At 41.6% G+C, this 26,983-nt stretch overlaps 1 pseudogene; it reads left to right on the top strand.

The window, feature by feature from the left end:
* The window catches only part of LOC147119899 (uncharacterized), a 91,333-nt pseudogene extending 64,573 nt beyond the window's left edge, over positions 1 to 26,760 (top strand).
* The last annotated feature ends 223 nt before the right edge of the window (positions 26,761 to 26,983 follow it).

Raw genomic sequence — 26,983 nt, forward strand, 5'->3', positions numbered from 1 at the left:
CCCTGTCTCTGTTTATATTACACGAGACCCTGTCTCTCTTTATATTACACTAGAGGATGTCTCTGTTTATATTACACTAGACTCTGTCTCTGTTTATATTACACGAGACCCTGTCTCTGTTTATATTGCACGAGACCCTGTCTCTCTTTATATTACACGAGACCATGTCTCTGTTCATAATACACGAGACCCAGTCTCTGTATTTTTTATACGAGACCCTGCCTCTCCTTATTTTACACTTGACCATGTCTCTGTTTATATTACACGAGACACTGTCTCTCTTTATATTACACTAGACCCTGTCTCTCTTTATATTACACTTGATGCTGCCTCTGTTTACATTACACTAGATCCTGTCTCTGTTTATATTACACTAGACCCTGTCTCTCTTTATATTACACTAGACCCTGTCTCTGTTTATATTACACTAGACCCTGTCTCTGTTTATATTACACTAGACCCTGTCTCTGTTTATATTACACGAGACCCTGTCTCTGTTTATAATACACTAGATCCTGTCTCTGTTTATATTACACTAGACCCTGCCTCTGTTTATATTACACTAGACCCTGTCTCTGTTTATATTACACTAGGAACTGTCTGTTTATATTACACTAGACCCTGTCTCTGTTTATATTACACGAGACCTTGTCTCTCTTTATATTACACTAGACCCTGTCTCTGTTTATATTACACTAGACCCTGTCTCTGTTTATATTACATGAGACCCTGTCTCTGTTTATATTACACGAGAACTTGTCTCTCTTTATATTACACGAGACCCTGTCTCTCTTTATATTACACTAGATGACGTCTCTGTTTATATTACATGAGAGCCTGTGTCTCTTTATATTACACTAGACCCCGTCTCTGTTTATGTTACACTAGACCCTGTCTCTGCTTATATTACACGAGACCTGTCTCTCTTTATATTACACTAGACCCTATCTCTGCTAATGTTACACTGGACTCTGTCTCTGTTTATTTTACACTAGACCCTGTCTCTGTTTATATTATACGAGACCCTGCCTCTCCTTATATTACACTAGACCATGTCTCTGTTTATATTACACGAGACACTGTCTCTCTTTATATTACACTAGACCCTGTCTCTCTTTATATTACACTTGACGCTGTCTCTGTTTACATTTCATGAGACCCTGTCTCTCTTTATATTACACTAGGCCCTGTCTCTGTTTATATTACACGAGAACATCTCTCTGTTTATATTACACTAGACCCTGTCTATCTTTATATTACACTGGACCCTGTCTCTGTTTATATTACATGAGACCCTGTCTCTCTTTATATTACACTAGGCCCTGTCTCTGTTTATATAACACGAGACCCTGTCTCTGTTTATATTACACGAGACCCTGCCTCACTTTATATTACACTAGACCATGTCTCTGTTTACATTACACGAGACTCTGTCTCTCTTTATATTACACTAGACCCTGTCTCTCTTTATATTACACTAGACCCTGTCTCTGTTTCTATTACACTAGATCCTGTCTCTGTTTATATTACACTAGAACATCTCTCTGTTTATATTACACTAGACCCTCTCTCTGTTTATATTACACGAGACGCTGTCTCTGTATCTATTACACTAGACCCTGTCTCTGTTTATATTACATGAGACCCTGTCTCTCTTTATATTACACTAGACCCTGTCTCTGTTTATATTACACTGGACCCTGTCTCTGTTTATATTACATGAGACCCTGTCTCTCTTTATATTACACTAGACCCTGTCTCTGTTTATATTACACTAGACCCTGTCTCTGTTTATATTACACTAGACCCTGTCTCTGTTTATATTACATGAGACCCTGTCTCTCTTTATATTACACTAGACCCTGTCTCTCTTTATATTACACTAGACCCTGTCTCTGTTTATATTACACTAGACCCTGTCTCTGTTTATATTACATGAGAACCTATCTCTCTTTATATTACACTCGACCCTGTCTCTGTTTATATTACACTAGACCCTGTCTCTGTTTATATTACGAGACCCTGTCTCTCTTTATATTACACTAGACCCTGTCTCTGTTTATATTACACGAGACCCTGCCTCTCTTTATATTACACTAGACCATGTCTCTGTTTACTTTACACGAGACTCTGTCTCTCTTTATATTACACTAGACCCTGTCTCTCTTTATATTACACTAGACCCTGTCTCTGTTTCTATTACGCTAGATCCTGTCTCTGTTTATATTACACGAGAACATCTCTCTGTTTATATTACACTAGACCCTCTCTCTGTTTATATTACACTAGACCCTGTCTCTGTATATATTACACTAGACCCTGTCTCTGTTTATATTACATGAGGCCCTGTCTCTCTTTATATTACACTAGACGCTGTCTCTGTTTATATTACACTGGACCCTGTCTCTGTTTATATTACATGAGACCCTGTCTCTCTTTATATTACACTAGACCCTGTCTCTGTTTCTATTACACTAGATCCTGTCTCTGTTTATATTACACTAGAACATCTCTCTGTTTATATTACACTCGACCCTGTCTCTGTTTATAATACACTAGATCCTGTCTCTGTTTATATTACACTAGACCCTGTCTCTGTTTATATTACACTAGACCCTGTCGCTGTTTATATTACACTAGACCCTGCCTCTGTTTATATTACACTAGAATCTGTCTCTGTTTATATTACACTAGTCACTGTCTCTGATTAAATTACACTTGACCCTGTCTCTGTTTATATTACACGAGACCCTGTCTCTCTTTATATTACACTAGATCCTGTCTCTGTTTGTATTACACGAGACCCTGTCTCTCTTTATATTACACTCGACCCTGTCTCTGTTTATACTACACTAGATCCTGTCTCTGTTTATATTACACTGGAACATCATTCTGTTTGTATTACACTAGACCCTGTCTCTGTTTATATTACACTAGACCCTGTCTCTGTTTATATTACACTAGACCCTGTCTCTGTTTATATTACATGAGACCCTATCTCTCTTTATATTACACTAGACCCTGTCTCTGTTTATATTACACGAGACCCTGTCTCTGTTTATATTACATGAGACCCTGTCTCTCTTTATATTACACTAGACCCTGTCTCTGTTTATATTACACTAGACCCTGTCTCTGTTTATATTACACTAGACCCTGTCTCTGTTTATATTACACTAGACCCTTTCTCTGTTTATATTACACCAGACCCTGTTTCTGTTTATATTACACTAGACACTGTCTCTGTTTATATTACACTAGACCCTGTCTCTGTTTATATTACACTAGACCCTGTCTCTGTTTATATTACACTAGACCCTGTCTCTGTTTATATTACATGAGACCCTGTCTCTGTTTATATTACACTAGACCCTGGCTCTGTTTATATTACATGAGACCCTGTCTCTGTTTATATTACACTAGATCCTGTCTCTGTTTATATTACACTAGACCCTGTCTCTGTTTATATTACACTGGACCCTGTCTCTGTTTACATTACACGAGACTCTGTCTCTCTTTATATTACACTAGACCCTGTCTCTCTTTATATTACACTAGACCCTGTCTCTGTTTCTATTACACTAGATCCTGTCTCTGTTTATATTACACTAGAACATCTCTCTGTTTATATTACACTAGACCCTCTCTCTGTTTATATTACACGAGACGCTGTCTCTGTATCTATTACACTAGACCCTGTCTCTGTTTATATTACATGAGACCCTGTCTCTCTTTATATTACACTAGACCCTGTCTCTGTTTATATTACACTGGACCCTGTCTCTGTTTATATTACATGAGACCCTGTCTCTCTTTATATTACACTAGACCCTGTCTCTGTTTATATTACACTAGACCCTGTCTCTGTTTATATTACACTAGACCCTGTCTCTGTTTATATTACATGAGACCCTGTCTCTCTTTATATTACACTAGACCCTGTCTCTCTTTATATTACACTAGACCCTGTCTCTGTTTATATTACACTAGACCCTGTCTCTGTTTATATTACATGAGAACCTATCTCTCTTTATATTACACTCGACCCTGTCTCTGTTTATATTACACTAGACCCTGTCTCTGTTTATATTACGAGACCCTGTCTCTCTTTATATTACACTAGACCCTGTCTCTGTTTATATTACACGAGACCCTGCCTCTCTTTATATTACACTAGACCATGTCTCTGTTTACTTTACACGAGACTCTGTCTCTCTTTATATTACACTAGACCCTGTCTCTCTTTATATTACACTAGACCCTGTCTCTGTTTCTATTACGCTAGATCCTGTCTCTGTTTATATTACACGAGAACATCTCTCTGTTTATATTACACTAGACCCTCTCTCTGTTTATATTACACTAGACCCTGTCTCTGTATATATTACACTAGACCCTGTCTCTGTTTATATTACATGAGGCCCTGTCTCTCTTTATATTACACTAGACGCTGTCTCTGTTTATATTACACTGGACCCTGTCTCTGTTTATATTACATGAGACCCTGTCTCTCTTTATATTACACTAGACCCTGTCTCTGTTTCTATTACACTAGATCCTGTCTCTGTTTATATTACACTAGAACATCTCTCTGTTTATATTACACTCGACCCTGTCTCTGTTTATAATACACTAGATCCTGTCTCTGTTTATATTACACTAGACCCTGTCTCTGTTTATATTACACTAGACCCTGTCGCTGTTTATATTACACTAGACCCTGCCTCTGTTTATATTACACTAGAATCTGTCTCTGTTTATATTACACTAGTCACTGTCTCTGATTAAATTACACTTGACCCTGTCTCTGTTTATATTACACGAGACCCTGTCTCTCTTTATATTACACTAGATCCTGTCTCTGTTTGTATTACACGAGACCCTGTCTCTCTTTATATTACACTCGACCCTGTCTCTGTTTATACTACACTAGATCCTGTCTCTGTTTATATTACACTGGAACATCATTCTGTTTGTATTACACTAGACCCTGTCTCTGTTTATATTACACTAGACCCTGTCTCTGTTTATATTACACTAGACCCTGTCTCTGTTTATATTACATGAGACCCTATCTCTCTTTATATTACACTAGACCCTGTCTCTGTTTATATTACACGAGACCCTGTCTCTGTTTATATTACATGAGACCCTGTCTCTCTTTATATTACACTAGACCCTGTCTCTGTTTATATTACACTAGACCCTGTCTCTGTTTATATTACACTAGACCCTGTCTCTGTTTATATTACACTAGACCCTTTCTCTGTTTATATTACACCAGACCCTGTTTCTGTTTATATTACACTAGACACTGTCTCTGTTTATATTACACTAGACCCTGTCTCTGTTTATATTACACTAGACCCTGTCTCTGTTTATATTACACTAGACCCTGTCTCTGTTTATATTACATGAGACCCTGTCTCTGTTTATATTACACTAGACCCTGGCTCTGTTTATATTACATGAGACCCTGTCTCTGTTTATATTACACTAGATCCTGTCTCTGTTTATATTACACTAGACCCTGTCTCTGTTTATATTACACTGGACCCTGTCTCTGTTTATATTACACTAGATCCTGTCTCTGCTAACATTACACTAGACCTTGTCTCTTTTTATATTACACGAGACCCTGTCTCTCTTTATATTACACTAGACCCTGTCTCTGTTTATATTACACTAGACCCTGTCTCTGTTTATATTACACGAGACCCTGTCTCTCTTTATATTACACTAGACCCCGTCTCTGTTTATGTTACACTAGACCCTGTCTCTGTTTATATTACATGAGACACTGTCTCTCTTTATATTACACTAGACCCTGTCTCTGTTTATGTTACACTCGTCTCTGTCTCTGTTTATATTACACGAGACCCTGTCTTGTTTATATTACACGAGACCCTGTCTCTCTTTATATTACACTAGACCCTGTCTCTGTTTATATTACACTCGACCCTGTCTCTGTTTATATTACACTAGACCCTGTCTCTGTTTATATTACACTCGACCCTGTCTCTGTTTATATTACACTAGACCCTGTCTCTGTTTATATTACACTAGATCCTGTCTCTGTTTATATTACACTAGACCCTGTCTCTGTTTATATTACACTAGACCCTGTCTCTGTTTATATTACACTAGACCCTGTCTCTGTTTATATTACACTAGATCCTGTCTCTGCTAACATTACACTAGACCCTGTCTCTATTTATATTACACTAGACCCTGTCTCTCTTTATATTACACTAGACCCTGCCTCTGTTTATATTACACTCGACCCTGTCTCTGTTTATATTATACTAGATCCTGTCTCTGTTTATATTACACTAGACCCTGTCTCTGTTTATATTACACTAGACCCTGTCTCTGTTTATATTACACTGGACCCTGTCTCTGTTTATATTACACTAGATCCTGTCTCTGCTAACATTACACTAGACCCTGTCTCTATTTATATTACACTAGACCCTGTCTCTGTTTATATTACACGAGACCCTGTCTCTTTTTATATTACACTAGACCCTGTCTCTGTTTAAATTACATGAGGCCCTGTCTCTCTTTATATTACACTAGACCCCATCTCTATTTATGTTACACTAGACCCTGTCTCTGTTTATATTACACGAGACCCTGTCTCTCTTTATATTACACTTGACGCTGTCTCTGTTTACATTACACTAGATCCTGTCTCTGTTTATATTACACTAGAACATCTCTCTGTTTATATTACACTAGACCCTGTCTCTCTTTATATTACACTAGACCCTGTCTCTGTTTATATTACACTAGACCCTGTCTCTGTTTATATTACATGAGACCCTGTCTCTCTTTATATTACACTAGACCCTGTCTCTGTTTATATTACACTAGACCCTGTCTCTGTTTATATTACATGAGACCCTGTCTCTCTTTATATTACACTAGACCCTGTCTCTGTTTATATTACACGAGACCCTGTCTCTCTTTATATTACACTAGACCCTGCCTCTCTTTATATTACACTAGACCATGTCTCTGTTTATATTACACTAGACCCTGTCTCTGTTTCTATTACACTAGATCCTGTCTCTGTTTATATTACACTAGAACATCTCTCTGTTTATATTACACTAGACCCTCTCTCTGTTTATATTACACTAGACCCTGTCTCTGTATATATTACACTAGACCCTGTCTCTGTTTATATTACATGAGACCCTGTCTCTCTTTATATTACACTCGACGCTGTCTCTGTTTATATTACACTGGACCCTGTCTCTGTTTATATTACATGAGACCCTGTCTCTCTTTATATTACACTAGACCCTGTCTCTGTTTCTATTACACTAGATCCTGTCTCTGTTTATATTACACTAGAACATCTCTCTGTTTATATTACACTCGACCCTGTCTCTGTTTATAATACACTAGATCCTGTCTCTGTTTATATTACACTAGACCCTGTCTCTGTTTATATTACACTAGACCCTGTCTCTCTTTATATTACACTAGACCCTGTCTCTGTTTATATTACACTAGACCCTGTCTCTGTTTATATTACATGAGAACCTATCTCTCTTTATATTACACTCGACCCTGTCTCTGTTTATATTACACTAGACCCTGTCTCTGTTTATATTACGAGACCCTGTCTCTCTTTATATTACACTAGACCCTGTCTCTGTTTATATTACACGAGACCCTGCCTCTCTTTATATTACACTAGACCATGTCTCTGTTTACTTTACACGAGACTCTGTCTCTCTTTATATTACACTAGACCCTGTCTCTCTTTATATTACACTAGACCCTGTCTCTGTTTCTATTACGCTAGATCCTGTCTCTGTTTATATTACACGAGAACATCTCTCTGTTTATATTACACTAGACCCTCTCTCTGTTTATATTACACTAGACCCTGTCTCTGTATATATTACACTAGACCCTGTCTCTGTTTATATTACATGAGGCCCTGTCTCTCTTTATATTACACTAGACGCTGTCTCTGTTTATATTACACTGGACCCTGTCTCTGTTTATATTACATGAGACCCTGTCTCTCTTTATATTACACTAGACCCTGTCTCTGTTTCTATTACACTAGATCCTGTCTCTGTTTATATTACACTAGAACATCTCTCTGTTTATATTACACTCGACCCTGTCTCTGTTTATAATACACTAGATCCTGTCTCTGTTTATATTACACTAGACCCTGTCTCTGTTTATATTACACTAGACCCTGTCGCTGTTTATATTACACTAGACCCTGCCTCTGTTTATATTACACTAGAATCTGTCTCTGTTTATATTACACTAGTCACTGTCTCTGATTAAATTACACTTGACCCTGTCTCTGTTTATATTACACGAGACCCTGTCTCTCTTTATATTACACTAGATCCTGTCTCTGTTTGTATTACACGAGACCCTGTCTCTCTTTATATTACACTCGACCCTGTCTCTGTTTATACTACACTAGATCCTGTCTCTGTTTATATTACACTGGAACATCATTCTGTTTGTATTACACTAGACCCTGTCTCTGTTTATATTACACTAGACCCTGTCTCTGTTTATATTACACTAGACCCTGTCTCTGTTTATATTACATGAGACCCTATCTCTCTTTATATTACACTAGACCCTGTCTCTGTTTATATTACACGAGACCCTGTCTCTGTTTATATTACATGAGACCCTGTCTCTCTTTATATTACACTAGACCCTGTCTCTGTTTATATTACACTAGACCCTGTCTCTGTTTATATTACACTAGACCCTGTCTCTGTTTATATTACACTAGACCCTTTCTCTGTTTATATTACACCAGACCCTGTTTCTGTTTATATTACACTAGACACTGTCTCTGTTTATATTACACTAGACCCTGTCTCTGTTTATATTACACTAGACCCTGTCTCTGTTTATATTACACTAGACCCTGTCTCTGTTTATATTACATGAGACCCTGTCTCTGTTTATATTACACTAGACCCTGGCTCTGTTTATATTACATGAGACCCTGTCTCTGTTTATATTACACTAGATCCTGTCTCTGTTTATATTACACTAGACCCTGTCTCTGTTTATATTACACTGGACCCTGTCTCTGTTTATATTACACTAGATCCTGTCTCTGCTAACATTACACTAGACCTTGTCTCTTTTTATATTACACGAGACCCTGTCTCTCTTTATATTACACTAGACCCTGTCTCTGTTTATATTACACTAGACCCTGTCTCTGTTTATATTACACGAGACCCTGTCTCTCTTTATATTACACTAGACCCCGTCTCTGTTTATGTTACACTAGACCCTGTCTCTGTTTATATTACATGAGACACTGTCTCTCTTTATATTACACTAGACCCTGTCTCTGTTTATGTTACACTAGTCTCTGTCTCTGTTTATATTACACGAGACCCTGTCTTGTTTATATTACACGAGACCCTGTCTCTCTTTATATTACACTAGACCCTGTCTCTGTTTATATTACACTCGACCCTGTCTCTGTTTATATTACACTAGACCCTGTCTCTGTTTATATTACACTCGACCCTGTCTCTGTTTATATTACACTAGACCCTGTCTCTGTTTATATTACACTAGATCCTGTCTCTGTTTATATTACACTAGACCCTGTCTCTGTTTATATTACACTAGACCCTGTCTCTGTTTATATTACACTAGACCCTGTCTCTGTTTATATTACACTAGATCCTGTCTCTGCTAACATTACACTAGACCCTGTCTCTATTTATATTACACTAGACCCTGTCTCTCTTTATATTACACTAGACCCTGCCTCTGTTTATATTACACTCGACCCTGTCTCTGTTTATATTATACTAGATCCTGTCTCTGTTTATATTACACTAGACCCTGTCTCTGTTTATATTACACTAGACCCTGTCTCTGTTTATATTACACTGGACCCTGTCTCTGTTTATATTACACTAGATCCTGTCTCTGCTAACATTACACTAGACCCTGTCTCTATTTATATTACACTAGACCCTGTCTCTGTTTATATTACACGAGACCCTGTCTCTTTTTATATTACACTAGACCCTGTCTCTGTTTAAATTACATGAGGCCCTGTCTCTCTTTATATTACACTAGACCCCATCTCTATTTATGTTACACTAGACCCTGTCTCTGTTTATATTACACGAGACCCTGTCTCTCTTTATATTACACTTGACGCTGTCTCTGTTTACATTACACTAGATCCTGTCTCTGTTTATATTACACTAGAACATCTCTCTGTTTATATTACACTAGACCCTGTCTCTCTTTATATTACACTAGACCCTGTCTCTGTTTATATTACACTAGACCCTGTCTCTGTTTATATTACATGAGACCCTGTCTCTCTTTATATTACACTAGACCCTGTCTCTGTTTATATTACACTAGACCCTGTCTCTGTTTATATTACATGAGACCCTGTCTCTCTTTATATTACACTAGACCCTGTCTCTGTTTATATTACACGAGACCCTGTCTCTCTTTATATTACACTAGACCCTGCCTCTCTTTATATTACACTAGACCATGTCTCTGTTTATATTACACTAGACCCTGTCTCTGTTTCTATTACACTAGATCCTGTCTCTGTTTATATTACACTAGAACATCTCTCTGTTTATATTACACTAGACCCTCTCTCTGTTTATATTACACTAGACCCTGTCTCTGTATATATTACACTAGACCCTGTCTCTGTTTATATTACATGAGACCCTGTCTCTCTTTATATTACACTCGACGCTGTCTCTGTTTATATTACACTGGACCCTGTCTCTGTTTATATTACATGAGACCCTGTCTCTCTTTATATTACACTAGACCCTGTCTCTGTTTCTATTACACTAGATCCTGTCTCTGTTTATATTACACTAGAACATCTCTCTGTTTATATTACACTCGACCCTGTCTCTGTTTATAATACACTAGATCCTGTCTCTGTTTATATTACACTAGACCCTGTCTCTGTTTATATTACACTAGACCCTGTCGCTGTTTATTTTACACTAGACCCTTCCTCTGTTTATATTACACTAGAATCTGTCTCTGTTTATATTACACTAGTCACTGTCTCTGATTAAATTACACTAGACCCTGTCTCTGTTTATATTACACGAGACCCTGTCTCTCTTTATATTACACTAGATCCTGTCTCTGTTTGTATTACACGAGACCCTGTCTCTCTTTATATTACACTCGACCCTGTCTCTGTTTATACTACACTAGATCCTGTCTCTGTTTATATTACACTAGACCCTGTCTCTCTTTATATTACACTAGACCCTGTCTCTGTTTATATTACACTAGACCCTGTCTCTGTTTATATTACACTAGACCCTGTCTCTGTTTATATTACACTAGACCCTGTCTCTGTTTATATTACACCAGACCCTGTTTCTGTTTATATTACACTAGACACTGTCTCTGTTTATATTACACTAGACCCTGTCTCTGTTTATATTACACTAGACCCTGTCTCTGTTTATATTACACTAGACCCTGTCTCTGTTTATATTACACGAGACCCTGTCTCTGTTTATATTACACTAGATCCTGTCTCTGTTTATGTTACACTAGACCCTGCCTCTGTTTATATTACACTAGACCCTGTCTCTGTTTATATTACACTCGGCACTGTCTCTGTTTATATTTCACTAGACCCTGTCTCTGTTTATATTACACGAGACCCTGTCTCTCTTTATATTACACTAGGCCCTGTCTCTGTTTATATTTCACTGGAACCTGTCTCTGTTTATATTACACGAGACCCTGTCTCTGTTTATATTACACTAGACCCTGTCTCTCTTTATATTACACTAGACCCTGTCTCTGTTTATATTACATGAGACCCTGTCTCTCTTTATATTACACTAGACCCCGTCTCTGTTTATGTTACACTAGACCCTGTCTCTGTTTATATTACACGAGACACTATCTCTCTTTATATTACACTAGACCCTGTCTCTGTTTATGTTACACTAGTCTCTGTCTCTGTTTATATTACACGAGACCCTGTCTTGTTTATATTACACGAGACCCTGTCTCTCTTTATATTACACTAGACCCTGTCTCTGTTTATATTACACTCGACCCTGTCTCTGTTTATATTATACTAGATCCTGTCTCTGTTTATATTACACTAGACCCTGTCTCTGTTTATATTACACTAGACCCTGTCTCTGTTTATATTACACTAGGCCCTGTCTCTGTTTATATTACACTAGGCCCTGTCTCTGTTTATATTACACTAGATCCTGTCTCTGCTAACATTACACTAGACCCTGTCTCTATTTATATTACACTAGACCCTGTCTCTGTTTATATTACACGAGACCCTGTCTCTTTTTATATTACACTAGACCCTGTCTCTGTTTATATTACACGAGACCCTGTCTCTCTTTATATTACGCTAGACCCTGTCTCTGTTTATATTACACTGGATCCTGTCTCTGTTTATATTACACTGGACCCTGTCTCTGTTTATGTTACACTAGACCCTGCCTCTGTTTATATTACACTAGAATTTGTCTCAGTTTATATTACACTAGGCACTGTCTCTGTTTATATTGTACTCGACCCTGTCTCTGTTTATATTACACGAGACCCTGTCTCTCTTTATATTACACTGGACCCTGTGTCTGTTTATATTACACTAGATCCTGTCTCTGTTTGTATTACACGAGACCCTGTCTCTCTTTATATTACACGAGACCCTGTCTCTGTTTATATTACACGAGACCCTGTCTCTCTTTATATTACACTAGACCCTGTCTCTTTTTATATTACAATAGACCCTGCCTCTCTTTATATTACACTCGACCCTGTCTCTGTTTATATTACACGAGACCCTGTGTCTCTTTATATTACACTAGACCCTGTCTCTCTTTATATTACACTAGACCCTGTCTCTGTTTATATTACACGGGACCCTGTCTCTCTTTATATTACACTAGACTCTGTCTCTGTTTATATTACACGAGACCCTGTCTCTCTTTATATTACACTAGACCCACAGTATAAAGCTCCACTGCCTCCCCTGGCTGCAGGGTCTGAACAAGGGACTGGAGAAGGGAAACAATGCCCCACAGCCCTGTGTGTGTGTGTGTGTGTGTGTGTGTGTGCCGAGCATGCGCGGTGCGGACTGAGCGTGAGTGGGCGGAGCCTTGTGACGCATGCGCGGTGTCAGCGGCGGGCGGAGCGCGGAGGCTTGTGGGTATTTCATCCAACCTGGGCAGCAGCTGGGGCTGAAAATCAGCTTCCCGGCCCGTGGGCTGGGAAAGGGGGAAATGAGACAGCTTTCTCCCTCTTACCCCTTTCTACACTCCGTTTACAGGGTGTTAGATGTGGAGCGTTTACAGACAGGAAGCTCAAGCCAAACATAAGGTCAAGATCTGACACGGTCGCTAGAATCATAGAATGGTTACAGCACAGAAGGAGGCCATTCGGCCCGTTGAGCCTGTTCCGGCTCTCTGCAAGAACACTTCAGCTAGTCCCACTCCCCCACCATTTCCCCATAGCCCTGCAATTTTTTTTCTTTCAGATACTTATCCAATTCCCTTTTCAAAGCCGTTATCAAGTCTGCCTCCACCACCCTTTCAGGCAGTACATTCCAGATCCTAACCACTCGCTGCGTAAAAAAGCTTTTTCTCATGTTGCCTTTGTTTTATTTGCCAATCACCTTAAATCTGTGTCCTCTGCTTCTCGACCCTTCTACCATTGGGAACAGTTTACATAAGAACATGAGAAATATGAGCAGGAGTAGGCCGTTTGGATCCTCGAGCCTGCTCCGCCATTCAATAAGATCATGACTGATCTTCGACCTCATCTCCACGTTCCTGCACTATCCCCCTATCCCTTGATTCCCTTAATATCCAAAAGTCTATCAATCTCAGTCTTGAATATACACAACGATTGAGCCTCCACAGCCCCCTGGGATAGGGAATTCCAAAGATTCACCACACTCTGAGTGAAGAAATTTCTCATCAGTCCTAAATAGCCGACCCCTTATTCTGAGACTTTGACCCCTGGTTCTAGACTCCCCAGCCAGGGGAAACATCCTCCCTGCATCTACCCTGTCAAGCCCTGTAACAAATTTGTTTCAATCCATCTACTCTGTCCAGACCGCTCATGATTTTGAAGCTCTCGATCTAATCTCCTCTCAATCACCTTTGCTCCAAGGAGAACAATCCGAGTTTCTCCAGTCTATCCACGTAACTGAAGTCTCTCATCCCTTTCTCAACCTGCCCTGCCACCTTCAATGATTTGTGCACATATACCCCTAGGTCTCTCTGTTCATGCACCCCCTTTAGGATTGTACCCTTTATTTGATATTTCCTCTCCTCAGTCTTTCTCCCAAAATGTCTCACTTCACACTTTTCTGCGTTAAATTTCATCTGCCATGTATCCACCCATTCCACCAGCCTGTCGATGTCCTCTTGAAGTCTATCGCTATCCTCCTCACTGTTCACTATACTTCCAAGTTTTATGTCATCTGCAAATTTTGAAATAGTGCCCTGTAGACCCAAGCCCAAGTCATTAATATATATCAAGAAAAGCAGTGGTCCACGTACTGAGCCCTGGGGAACACCAATGTATACCTTCCTCCAGTCCGTTAAAGTGAGGCCCTGTCTGCTCTCTCAGGTAGACGTAAAAGATCCCAAGGCACTATTTTTATGAAGAGTAGAGGAGTTATTCCCCGTGTCCTGGCCAATATTTATCCCTCAATCAACATAACAAACACAGATTATCTGGTCATTATCACATTGCTGTCTGTGGGAGCTTGCTGTGCGCAATTGGTTGCCGCGTTTCGCACATTACATCAGTGACTACACTCCAAAGGTACTTCATTGGCTGTGGTCATGAAAGGCACTATATAAATGCAAGTCTTTCTTTCTCGGCCAATTTCGCACCCATGCTGCCAACTGTCCCTTTTATTCCATGGGCTCCAACTTTGCTTTGATTGCTCAGGACCTGAATATTAGCGGCCTTTGCACAGGGAAGCAGAGAGCAGCGATGGCAGGGCGGACGGAGCGCCCGGCGTTGGGTGTGTGAAGGCGGATTGAGCGACCTCCTGCCCTGGAGAGACACGTGCTCCGTCACCCCAGGACAATCCGGGGAAAGGAGGGAGAGGAGCCCAGCGCGCAGGCGCAGCGCCGCCTGTGGTGTGGGGGGGGAGAGGAGCCCAGTGCGCAGGCGCGGCGCCGCCTGTGGGTGGAGCATGCGCAGTGTCACTGTGATCAAAGCCGGGCGAGAGGTGGCTGCGGTTAGAGTCGGGAGACGAGGTTTTTGCGCCGATTACGAATCAGCGGGCCGTAGGGAGGTAATACATACGGCGGGTGGGATTCATAAGCATCTACTGTGGGCCGTAAGCCCCGAATGAAAACCTACAGGTTCAGCGTTTGCAGCTCCGGGGCTTTTTGCCGGGTACAGGCCCAGGTTAACGGTAGCCATCTTTGTAAAGGACAAGGTGGGTCTTTGTTTGCCGCCATCTTGATTAATGCGGCCATCTTTGTAAAGGAGGCAATTAATAGTGACGGGGCTTCAGGGTCCCAGTGAGTGATCTGAACCGAGCCAGAGTCAGCACCTTCAGGGGAGGAGAACCAGTGAGTGTAGAACTGAACCCAGCCACAGTCAGCACCTTCAGGAGAGGAGAGGGAGGGGAACCAGTGAGTGTTTACCTGAACCCAGCCAGAGTCAGCACCTTAAGTGGAAGAGAGAGAGGGGAACCAGTGAGTGTGGAACTAAACCCAGCCAGAGTCAGCACCTTCAGGGGAGGAGAGGGAGGGGAACCAGTGAGTGTAGAACTGAACCCAGCCAGAGTCGGCACCTTCAGGGGAGGAGAGGGAGGGGAACCAGTGAGTGTAGAACTGAACCCAGCCAGAGTCGGCACCTTCAGGGGAGGAGAGGGAGGGGAACCAGTGAGTGTAGAATTGAACCCAGCTAGAGTTGGTGGTGAAAACGTGGAGGAGGAAAAAGTGTCTTGAGACATGCGATTTGTTTGGATTTTAGCACAGGGAGGAGGGACAATGTGTGGGACGGGAATTTACAGCTTTGGAGGAACAAGAGAGCAAATAATGTTCCATAGAAACATAGAAGATAGGAGCAGGAGTCGGCCATTCGGCCCCTCGAGCCTGCTCCGCCATTCAATGCGATCATGGCTGATCATCCAAATTCAGCACCCTGTCCCTGCCTTCTCCCCATATCCCTTGATCCCTTTAGCCTTAAGAAATATATCTAACTCCTTCTTGAATATATTGAATGAATTGGCCTCCACTTCCTTCTGTGGTCGAGAATTCCACAGGTTCACCACTCTCTGGGTGAAAAAATTCCTCCTCATTTCTGTCCTAAATGGCTCACCCTTTATCCTTAGACTGTGACCCCTGGTTCTGGACTCCCCGACCATTGGGAACATCCTTCCTGCATCTAGTCTGTCTCATCCTGTTAGAATTTTATAAGTTTCAATGAGATCCCCTCTCATTCTTCTAAACTCCAGCGAGTATAAGCCCAGTTGACCCAATCTCTCCTCATGCGTCATTCCTGCCATTCCAGGTATCAGTCTGGTGAATCTTCGCTGCACTCCCTCCATGGCAAGAACATCCTTCCTCAGATAAGGCGACCAAAACTGCACACAATACTCAAGGTGTGGTCTCACCAAGGCCCTGTACAACTGCAGCAAGACATCCTTGTTCCTGTACTCGAACCCTCTCGCTACGAAGGCCAACATACCATTTGCCTTCTTAACCGCCTGCTGTACCTGCATGCTTACCTTCAGCGACTGGTGCACAAGGACACCCAGGTCTCGTTGCACTTCCCCTTCTCCCAATCTATTGCCGTTCAGATAATAATCTGCCTTCCTGTTTTTGCCACCAAAGTGGATAACCTCGCATTTATCCACATTATACTGCATCTGCCATGCTTCTGCCGAATCACCCAACCTGTCCAAATCATACTGGAGTTTCTCGGCATCCTCCTCACGGCACACACGCCCACCCAGCTTTGTGTCGTCTGCAAACTTGGAGATATTACATCTAGTTCCCTCGTTTAGATCATTAATATATATTGTGAATAGCTGGGGTCCTAGGACCGATCCCTGCGGTACCCCACAAGTCACTGCCTGCCACTCGGAAAAAGACCCATTTATTCCAACTCTTTGTTTCCTTTCTGCCAACCAGTTCTCTATCCAAGTCAGTACCTTGCCCCCAATCCCATGTGCCTTAACTTTACATGCTAATCTCTTATGCGGGACCTTATCGAAAGCCTCTGAAAGTCCAAATACACCACATCCACTGGTTCTCCCTTATCTATTTTACCAGTTACATCCTCAAAAATTTCCAGTAGATTAGTCAAGCACGATTTACCTTTTGTAAATCCATGTTGACTTTGTCCGATCCTGTCACTGTTTTCCAAGTGTTCTGCTATTACATCTTTTATAATGGTCTTTAGCATTTTCCCCACTAACGATGTCAGGCTTACCGGTCTATAATTCCCCGTTTTCTCTCTGCTACCTTTTTTGAATAGAGGGGTAACATTAGCTACCCTCCAATCCATGGGAACTGTTCCAGTGTCTATCGAATTTTGGAAGATGACCAGTATTGCATCTACTATTTCTAGGGCCACTTCCTTAAGTACCCTAGGATGTAGATTATCAGGCCCTGGGGATTTATCGGCCTTCAATCCCGTCAATTTCCCTAACACCATTTCCCTACAAATACTGATTTCTTTCAGTTCCTCCCTCTCATTTGACCCTATGCTCCCCGACATCTCTGGGAGATTATTTGTATCCTCTTTTGTGAAGACAGAACCAAAGTATGTATTTAATTGGTCTGCCATTTCTTTGTTCCCCATTATAAATTCCCCTGATTCTGACTGCAAGGGACCTATGCTTGATCTTACTAATCTTTTTCTCTTCACATATCTATAAAAGCTTTTACAGTCAGTTTTTATGTTCCCTGCAAGCTTACTCTCATACTCTATTTTTCCCCTCTTAATTAATCCCTTTGTCCTCCTTTGCTGAATCCTAAACTGCTCCCAATCCTCAGGTTTACTGCTTTTTCTGGCCAATTTATATGCCTTTCCCTTGGATCTTATGCTATCCCTAATTTCCCTTGTTAGCCACGGTTGAGTCACCTTATTTGTTTTATTTTTATGCCAAACAGGGATGAACAAATTCTGTGGTTCATCCATGCGATCTTTGAATGTTTGCCATTGCCTATCCACCGTCAACCCTTTGAGTAACATTCCCCAATCAATCCTACCCAACTCGCACCTCATACCATCGTAGTATCCTTTATTTAATTTCAGGACCCTCGTCTCTGAGTCAACTACTTCACTCTCCATCTTAATGAAGAATACTATCATATGATGATTGCTCCGACCCAAGGGGCCTCGCACAACAAGATTGTTAATTAATCCTTTCTCATTACATAATGCCCAGTCTAAGATGGCCTGATCTCTAGTTGGTTCCTTGTCATATTGGTCCAGGAAACCATCCCGTATACACTCCAGGAATTCCTCCTCCACAGTATTGTTACTAATTTGGTTAGCCCAATCTATGTGTAAATTAAAGTCACCCATGATAACTGCTGTGCCCTTATTGTACGCGTCTCTAATTTCCCGTTTAATGCCATCCCCAACCTCCGCATTACTGTTTGGGGATCTGTATACCACTCCCACTAACGTTTTCTGCCCCTTGGTATTTCTCAGTTCTACCCATACAGATTCCACATCATCAGAGCTAATATCCTTCCTTACAATTGTGTTAATCCCCTCTTTAACCAGCATTGCTACCCCACCTCCTTTTCGTTTTTGCCTATCTTTCCTGAATATTGAATACCTCTGGATGTTGAATTCCCAGCCTTGGTCACCCTGGAGCCATGTTTCCGCAATCCCAGTCATATCATATCCGTTTAACTCTATTTGCGCAGCTAATTAATCCACCTTATTACGAATGCTCCTCGCATTAAGACACAAACCCTTGTATGTTAATTAGCCTGTTAACTAGAAATGTCTGTTCTGAATTTCTGTCCAGCACTTAATGCTGAGTTTTGTAAACTCCTTTTACAGGTCATTAGAAAGGGAGGATTTGCAGATGGGAAACTCAAAACAAACATGTTTCCGTAATCCCAGTCATATCATATCCGTTTACCTCTGTTTGCGCAGCTAATTCATCCACCTTATTACGAATGCTCCTCGCATTAAGACACAAAGCCTTGTGTGTTAATTAGCCTGTTAACTAAAATTGTCTGTTCTGACTTTCTGAAGATCTGGCAGAGCCACTCGATTCATCAGGACCTGAATCTCATTGGCCTTTGAATGTGGAAGCAGAAATATTTGTCTGTTCTGTCTGGGAAAAGATTACAAACATCAGTGTGACTGGAAAAGCACCGAGAAACACACACTTGAGTGAGAGTGTTCCAGTGCACTGACTGTGGAAAGAGCTTGAACCAGTTACACAGCCTGAAAAAGCATCACACCATTCACAGCGGGGAGAAACAGTACACGTGTTCTGTGTGTGGACGAGGCTTCAACTGATCGTCCAACCTGGAGAGACACAAGGACCCCCACACCACGGAGAAACCGTGGAAATGTGGGGACTGTGGGAAGGGATTCAATTACCTATCTGAGCTGGAAATGCATCATCGCACTCACACCAGGGAGAGACCGTTCACCTGCTCTGAGTGTGGGAAGGGATTTACTCGGTCATCCAGCCTGCTGACACACCAGCTAGTTCACACTGGGGATAGGCCGTTCATCTGTTCTGAATGTGGGAAGGGATTTACTCGGTCATCTGATCTGCTGACACACCAGCGAGTTCACACTGGGGAGAGGCCGTTCACCTGCTCCGTGTGTGGGAAGGGATTCACTCGGTCATCCCACCTGCTGACACACCAGCGAGTTCACACTGGGGCGAGACCGTTCACCTGCTCTGGGTGTGGGAAGGGATTCACTCAGTCATCCCACCTCCTGACACACCAGCGAGTTCACACCGGGGAGAGACCGTTCACCTGCTCCGCGTGTGGGAAGGGATTCACTCGGTCATCCGACCTGCTGACACACGAGCGAGTTCACACTGGGGAGAGGCCATTCACATGCTCCATGTGTGGGAAGGGATTCACTCGTTCATCTCAGGTTGTAACTCACCAGCGAGTTCACACCGGGGAGAGGCCATTCACCTGCTCCGTTTGTGGGAAGGGATTCACTCAGCCATACAACCTGCTGAAACACCAGCGAGTTCACTCTGGGGAGAGGCCGCTCAGCTGCTCTGAGTGTGGGAAGAGATTCATTCAGTCATACAACCTGCTGAAACACCAGCGAGTTCACACTGGGGTGAATCTGTTCAGCTGCTCTGAGTGTGGGAAGGGATTCACTCAGTTATCCACCCTGCTGAAACACCAGCGAGTTCACACTGGGGATAGACCGTTCACCTGCTCCGTGTGTGGGAAGGGATTCACTCAGTCATCCGACCTGCTGACACACCAGCGAGTTCACTCTGGAGAGAAGCCATTCACCTGCTCTGAGTGTGGGAAGGGATTCACTCAGTCATCCACCCTGCTAAAACACCAGCGAGTTCACACCGGGGAGAGGCCGTTCACCTGCTCTGAGTGTGGGAAGAGATTCATTCAGTCATCCCACCTGCTGACACACCAGCGAGTTCACACTGGTGAGAGGCCGTTCACCTGCTCTGAGTGTGGGAAGGGATTCACTCGGTCATCCCACCTGCTGACACACCAGCGAGTTCACACTGGTGAGAGGCCGTTCACCTGCTCTGAGTGTGGGAAGAAATTTACTCGGTCATCCACACTGCTGAAACACCAGCGAGTTCACAAGTGACGGCAGGGGTTGGATTCTGCTGTTGTTGCTGCTGTTAATCGCATCCCGGACCGAACCATGTTCATTCTGACAGTTTATTTCTGCTGATGTTAGCCCCTATAACTGGGCTGGATTTTAATATTTTGATATTTCTAATAACACAGTGGGTTGATATTTGATGTCTCCAAGATAAGAGGAGACTAATTGATGTCCTGTTACTGACTGCTCCATTTTTGGGCCTTTTCTCTTTTCTAACTCGAGATTATTTCAGTTCTCGTACCTTCGGTTACTCTCATGGACAAGTCCCAGCTCCCCATAACTTCCAGAGTGCCTCTCCTAGCCTTGGTATCCAGGGAAGGTCTTGGTTATACACCCAGGATCACTAAACACAAAACCCAGTCTGTTAATAACTTTCAGCTACTGGACTTAGCGTGTGTCCCACAGCATCTCTCTCACCTTCGATGTGTGAATAGAGCATCACGCCTGCAAACCTGCTTTCAATTTAAATTTGAATCCACTCAGCAAATGTATTAAAAAAAATACGTACAAGTAAACAGATCACATCAAATAATTGACAAAGATTTAGAGTCAACAAGATGAACAAGTGAACACATCACGGGCCAATACCCCAGCTCTATATTCACAGGAGAAAGTCTGTTATCAAACTCCTCGGGTGGACAGAATAGAGAAAGATCCCAACTCTAAAAACATCTAGAATCTGTTGTAAATATCCTTCAAATCCTGACTGGTCCAATCTGTCGGTTTCCTTTCAATTGAAGTGAATGGAAGATGAGAGGGGTGTTGGCATATGGACCTCGGTTAATTCAGCTTCTGAAAGGTGTTCATGTTTAGTTCATTCGATATCGGGGAAAATGTGTTTGGTATCATTAGAGAGAGAGATTTCACTGAGCAACAGCTGGTGTTTGCAACCAACTGGCCTTGGATATTTTCATCATAGAATGTTTCGATCAGAAATATGATGTTGGGATAAGAAAAGTCTGGAGACTAGTGGTTTGTGCTGCCCCAGGAAGGCCACAGTGTTTTTACTGCTTCTAACGTTGTTGATGTGTGTGGAAGAAAATGCAGACTTGTGTCTCTGGACTGTGCAGTAGCCAGAGACGACCATATTAGGCAATGCCAGCTCCAGTTTGATAAGAGGTTGATGGCAAAGCAAGAGATCCAGCAGTTTTAAGAATTTATTTCCCATTATCTGCAGACATCGAATGTCGCAGCGTGCTGACAAAATTGGACTTAAGACTTTAACCCATTGGGTTAAATTATTGGGATCGATTGTTATAGAATTGAATTGTTATAGAATGGAAAAGTAGTGAAGTTATGCTAAACTTGTATCGAACCTTGGTTAGACCACACTTGGAGCACTGCGTACAATTCTGGTCACCATATTATAAAAAGGATATAGAGGCATTGGAGAGGGTGCAGAGAAGATTTACAAGGATGATACCAGAAATGAGAGGGTAGACCTGTCAGGAAAGGATGGACAGGCTGGGTCTCCTTTCTCTTGAAAAAAGAAGGCTGAGTGATGACCTAATAGAGGTCTTTAAAATTATGAAAGGTTTTGATAGAGTAGATACAGAGAGAGTGTTTCCACTTGTGGGGAAGAGCATAACTAGAGGCCATCAATATAAGATAGTCACCAAGAAATCAAATAGGGAATTCAGGAGAAACTTCTTTACCCAGAGAGTGGGGAGAATGTGGAACTCACTACCATAGGGAGTGGTTGAAGTGAATAGTATCGATGCATTTAAGGGGAGGTTAGACAAGCATATGAGGGAGAAGGGAATAGAGGCTTATGCTGATAGAGTTAGATGAGGAAAGACGGGAGGAGGCTCGAGTGGAGCATAAACGCCGGCATGGACTGGTTGGGCCGAATGGTGTGTTTCTCTGCCGTATATCCTGTGTAATCCTATTTTCCAAGACACATTGCTCGAAGGGGAGGATAAATGACTCGCATCCAAGTGCAATTGTTACTTTTGTCTTCTTTGTAAAATCACAAAATCTGGGCATAATTTGTTTGTGAAATTAAAATTGAAGATATAAATTGATCAGAGTTGCTGTTCAAGCACACGGGAAGGGAAATGTAGCTGAAATTTAAGGGGATAATCCAGTTTTATTTTTGAAAAGGTCCAGTCTGTGGGGTTCCATCCAAACTCTGTCTTCAGAAAGGAGTTTCAGGGGGGAGACGGTTGTGTTAAAGGGAACTAACATCCCTCATCTCACAGACTGAATTGCTCTCTGGCATATTTTGGGGAATGAAAGGTCCAAGAGGAGGTTCGGTTAAATAAAATTAAACAAACAAAGTGGGTTCAAACTTGGGCCAAGTGGGAATGTTTGATGGATGTTTGAAAGAAATTCTGATAATATTGTATAAGACAGTAAAGTTCCACCGGGGCTCAAGAATGAAATGGTGAACCCTGTCTGAAATTTAATGAGAGGAAGTGAGTGAGGATAGAAGATGAAAACAGGAAAATTACACCACCCAATGGGAACATTTCTTCAATCATTGTTCTTGGGTGAATTGACATAAATCACCTGGGAGCAATCTGGTATTAATGTCAATTCTTGTGAAAGTCAGGGAAGTGTTGTAAATTGATCAGCTTTCTCTTCCAGATGTTTGTGTCATTGCCTGTACTGAACAATAAGAAAACTGAATTTGATAGGCTGGCCACTACCCGAAATATCGGGACCATGCAGAGGGAGAGGAGCAAAGATCTCCAGACACCCCACGATCTTTTGATCAGATCACCTGAAAGCTGGAGAATGGCTTGGATCAGATGTCATGTGTGGTGTGATATTGGGATACCGGTGTGTGTGTGTGAACGAGCGAGTCTCAGACATGCTCAGTTATTGACACCAGCACAACATGAAATGGCTAATGTGGCTCAGGAGAGTGAGACAACTTTTTAAATCATCAAGGCCACGACACATTCTCCATAGAGAAACCGGCTCTGAAATAATCAGGAGAGAGTTAAACACACTGTAACCTGTCAGAGGCAATACAATTAAAAGTAAAGAGAAGGCTGATCAAATTAGGATTTCCTCACAACTAGAATGGTTGTCGGTTTCAAGGCCTCCACTAAGTACTGAACAAAGAAAGCTTGGAGGGAGGCTAAAAACAGATAAAGTCAGGCTGTCTCTGTCTGGACAAGGTGGCCATGGTTGTATCAAAATCAGCTCCAAGCTGAAGGTGGGAGACAAGGAGGCCGTACCTTCCAGGCTCCAGAACAAAACATGGATCCACGTGAGAGGCCACCTCCATCAGGAAGCAGAGGACCTCAAAATGGTTGGGTTTGGAATCAGTGATAAACCGAGGTACAGCCTCGCAAAAGCATCATTTGGGTGGTAATAGAGAAAGATCCCTAAAGCGGGCTCCTTGGGAAGATTGGGAGTCCCAGATGTGGGAGACCAGGAAGACTCTCCTGAACCAGGTGGGATGGGACACACCCTGACCCCAAACACTAAATTGGTCACAGAATGAATAGGGTTCAGTTAAAGAGTTAGTATCACACTTGTACAATAAGTCATTCAAGGACATTTTAAAAGACTTCAATACAAACTGAAAAGGTAATGACAGCAGGTTATTTTAAAGTAAGAAATGTCTTATGTTGATCAGTAATGTTAACTATTGGTTTGCCAAGTACAAACGCTGATGGTGATCATCATCTGTGGGACTAAAAAAGACATCCCACCTCATAAAAAGAACTCTACCTGTCCGATCCAGCAAAAGAACCCAAGTGTTAATGGACTAGAAGTAATTGAATCAGGAAATGTATTATAGAACGATGTGTGTTTTGAAATTGTTAATTGCAATGGAAAGTGTTAAACATGAGCTTGAATCTGTCAACTAGATTATGTGAAGGGAGATATTCACAATTAATAGACAACATGGTCGGAGAATTAGTAAAGGATGTGTTAGTAAAGAATAGAAAACAGGAACCAAGGGATGAGGAAGATGGGGAACAGAAGGAGAATCAGTTTAAATCGCAAAGAAAGTGTGAGCTGACAGGATAGCTGGGAATAGGAGCCACGGCAGGGTTAGCAGGAGTAACAGAATAGATATAGAAAGTATGTGGGAACACGATGAGGTAATGAAGAGGCAATTAAAAAGATTATTGTCAAAACAATGAGGCTAACCAGAATCAAGGCCTTACTGGAGGCATCGTGTGTAGTCTCTGTGATATTTGTGAAGAATGTGGTACAGAAGGGACTGGACAACATCGAGGGTAATCAAATCCCTTTGTTTATTCATGAAAAACAACAGAGAAAATGGTTTAAAGGAACCAAGACATAGACGATGATGTGAGGCAGCAAATGGGAATGGTGTTTCTGGTCCTGAGGGAAGGGGATTGAAATGAAGATATTAGTCCTGTGGGATTGGTCTTGTCTTTGTTAAGGAGAAATGGAAGTGAAACGAAACCTTGGAAGGTGTATCGGGTAGAATCAGTTGGAATGGGGGAAGACTCTGAGTTTGGTCCAATCCATAAACAGAATGAGGAATAGCCAAGATATCTGATTAAGAAGGGGGGAACTTGGATAGCACCAGATCTGCAGTGTTGTACTCTGAAAGGGACAACATGGGTTTGTAGATGTGACGTAGTCCATCAATAGACTTCCAGCTTGTGGGTTCACCTTCGACAAAGAATCACCACAATGCCAGATTGGAATAAGTAAATGGGGCGAAGACCAAACTGATAGTGTGTATAAAGGAAAAGGACAGGATTGTGTGACTACTACTGCCATTGATATGACTGTGGGTTCACCCCGATGCCTCATACTAGAACATCACTTTTGTTTGATTCCAGCGAGAAACAGGCGCATCGGTGCTAAAACACTGGGACTGGTCCATCATCATAACGCCACTTATCTGCAGATGAGACTGCCTCTGGAGAATGAAGCCATTCCACATATGGGACACTGTATACCTCCCCTGTCTCTGGCTTTAAAGGGCAGAATTGAGCGAATTAGGACATCCCAGAAACACAGAGTGCAAATGATACAGACAAATAGAGAGACAGAACAGGCAATCCCCAGACTTGGGAATCATGAATGGTGGGAAGTAGTACTAGTGCGGAACTACATCCTTGGGCTAGTTTGTTCCCGATGGGATTGGTGAGAGCACAGATAATAACTTTAGGGATTCTGGTCATTGCGTTCTGCTGTGTAAGGAAGTCGATAAGGGACATAGAAAATATCAGGAAAGGTAAGGAGATAGCAAGGGCACTAAGAGCAAGCCAGGATTATTAAAGACAAAGAAGGATATCAAACACTTTGCCAAGAGGTAACGTAACCCATAAAAAGAAAAAAAAGTGGGACATGTTGGCATATGGACCCTGGTTAATTCAGCTTCTGAAAGGGGTTCATGTTTAATTCATTCAATATCGGGGACAATGTGGTTCGTATCATTAGAGAGAGAGAGATTTCACTGAGCAACAGCTGGTGTTTTGCGACCAACCAGCCTTCGATATTCACAACAGAATGTTTGGATTAGAAATCTGATGTTAGGATAAGGAAAGTCCAGAACTAGTGGTTTCTGCTCACCGTACCAAGGCCGCAATGTTTATCTGTGTGTTGTTGATGTGGACGTGTGTCTCTGGACTATGCAGGAGCCAGAGACGACCATATTAGGCAATGCCGGCTCTAGTTTGATCAGAAAACAGTCTATAAATGTCAGCTTTGTCCTTTGTTCGGGAGCACGGCGATCCCCAGGCCTAGGTACACGTGCTTCACCTGGGATTAGACTCCGCTTGTAAATTGCTTTTTATGCTGAAGTTAAAGAATAAAATGATTAGAAACAGAAGATTGAATTTGTTACTACTCAAGTGAACAAACAGAAGTTTGTTTTAAGTCAACACTTGGTTCTTTTTTTGAAGTCTTTGTAACTTCAAAACTTCCTTAGGAATTAAAAATCCGTTAAACAGAAATCATTAGTAAAGCTTCATTATTAACTGAATAAAACAGAGCTCAGTTAACTTCAATAATTCCAATTTAATTTGAACCAATATTTTATGAACTAAACACAATACAGAACAGACAAAATAAAACAAAATAGCACACACTGAGAGAAAACAGTGAATTACCTCATCGTTACCTTCAGGCACTTTCCCAAATGACTACAAATACTCAATATAACTGGAGA

Source organism: Somniosus microcephalus, chromosome 4, assembly GCF_052327205.1.
Source record: "Somniosus microcephalus isolate GS21.2 chromosome 4, FLI_Smic_1.0, whole genome shotgun sequence".
In the NCBI taxonomy this organism is placed as follows: Eukaryota; Metazoa; Chordata; class Chondrichthyes; order Squaliformes; family Somniosidae; genus Somniosus; species Somniosus microcephalus.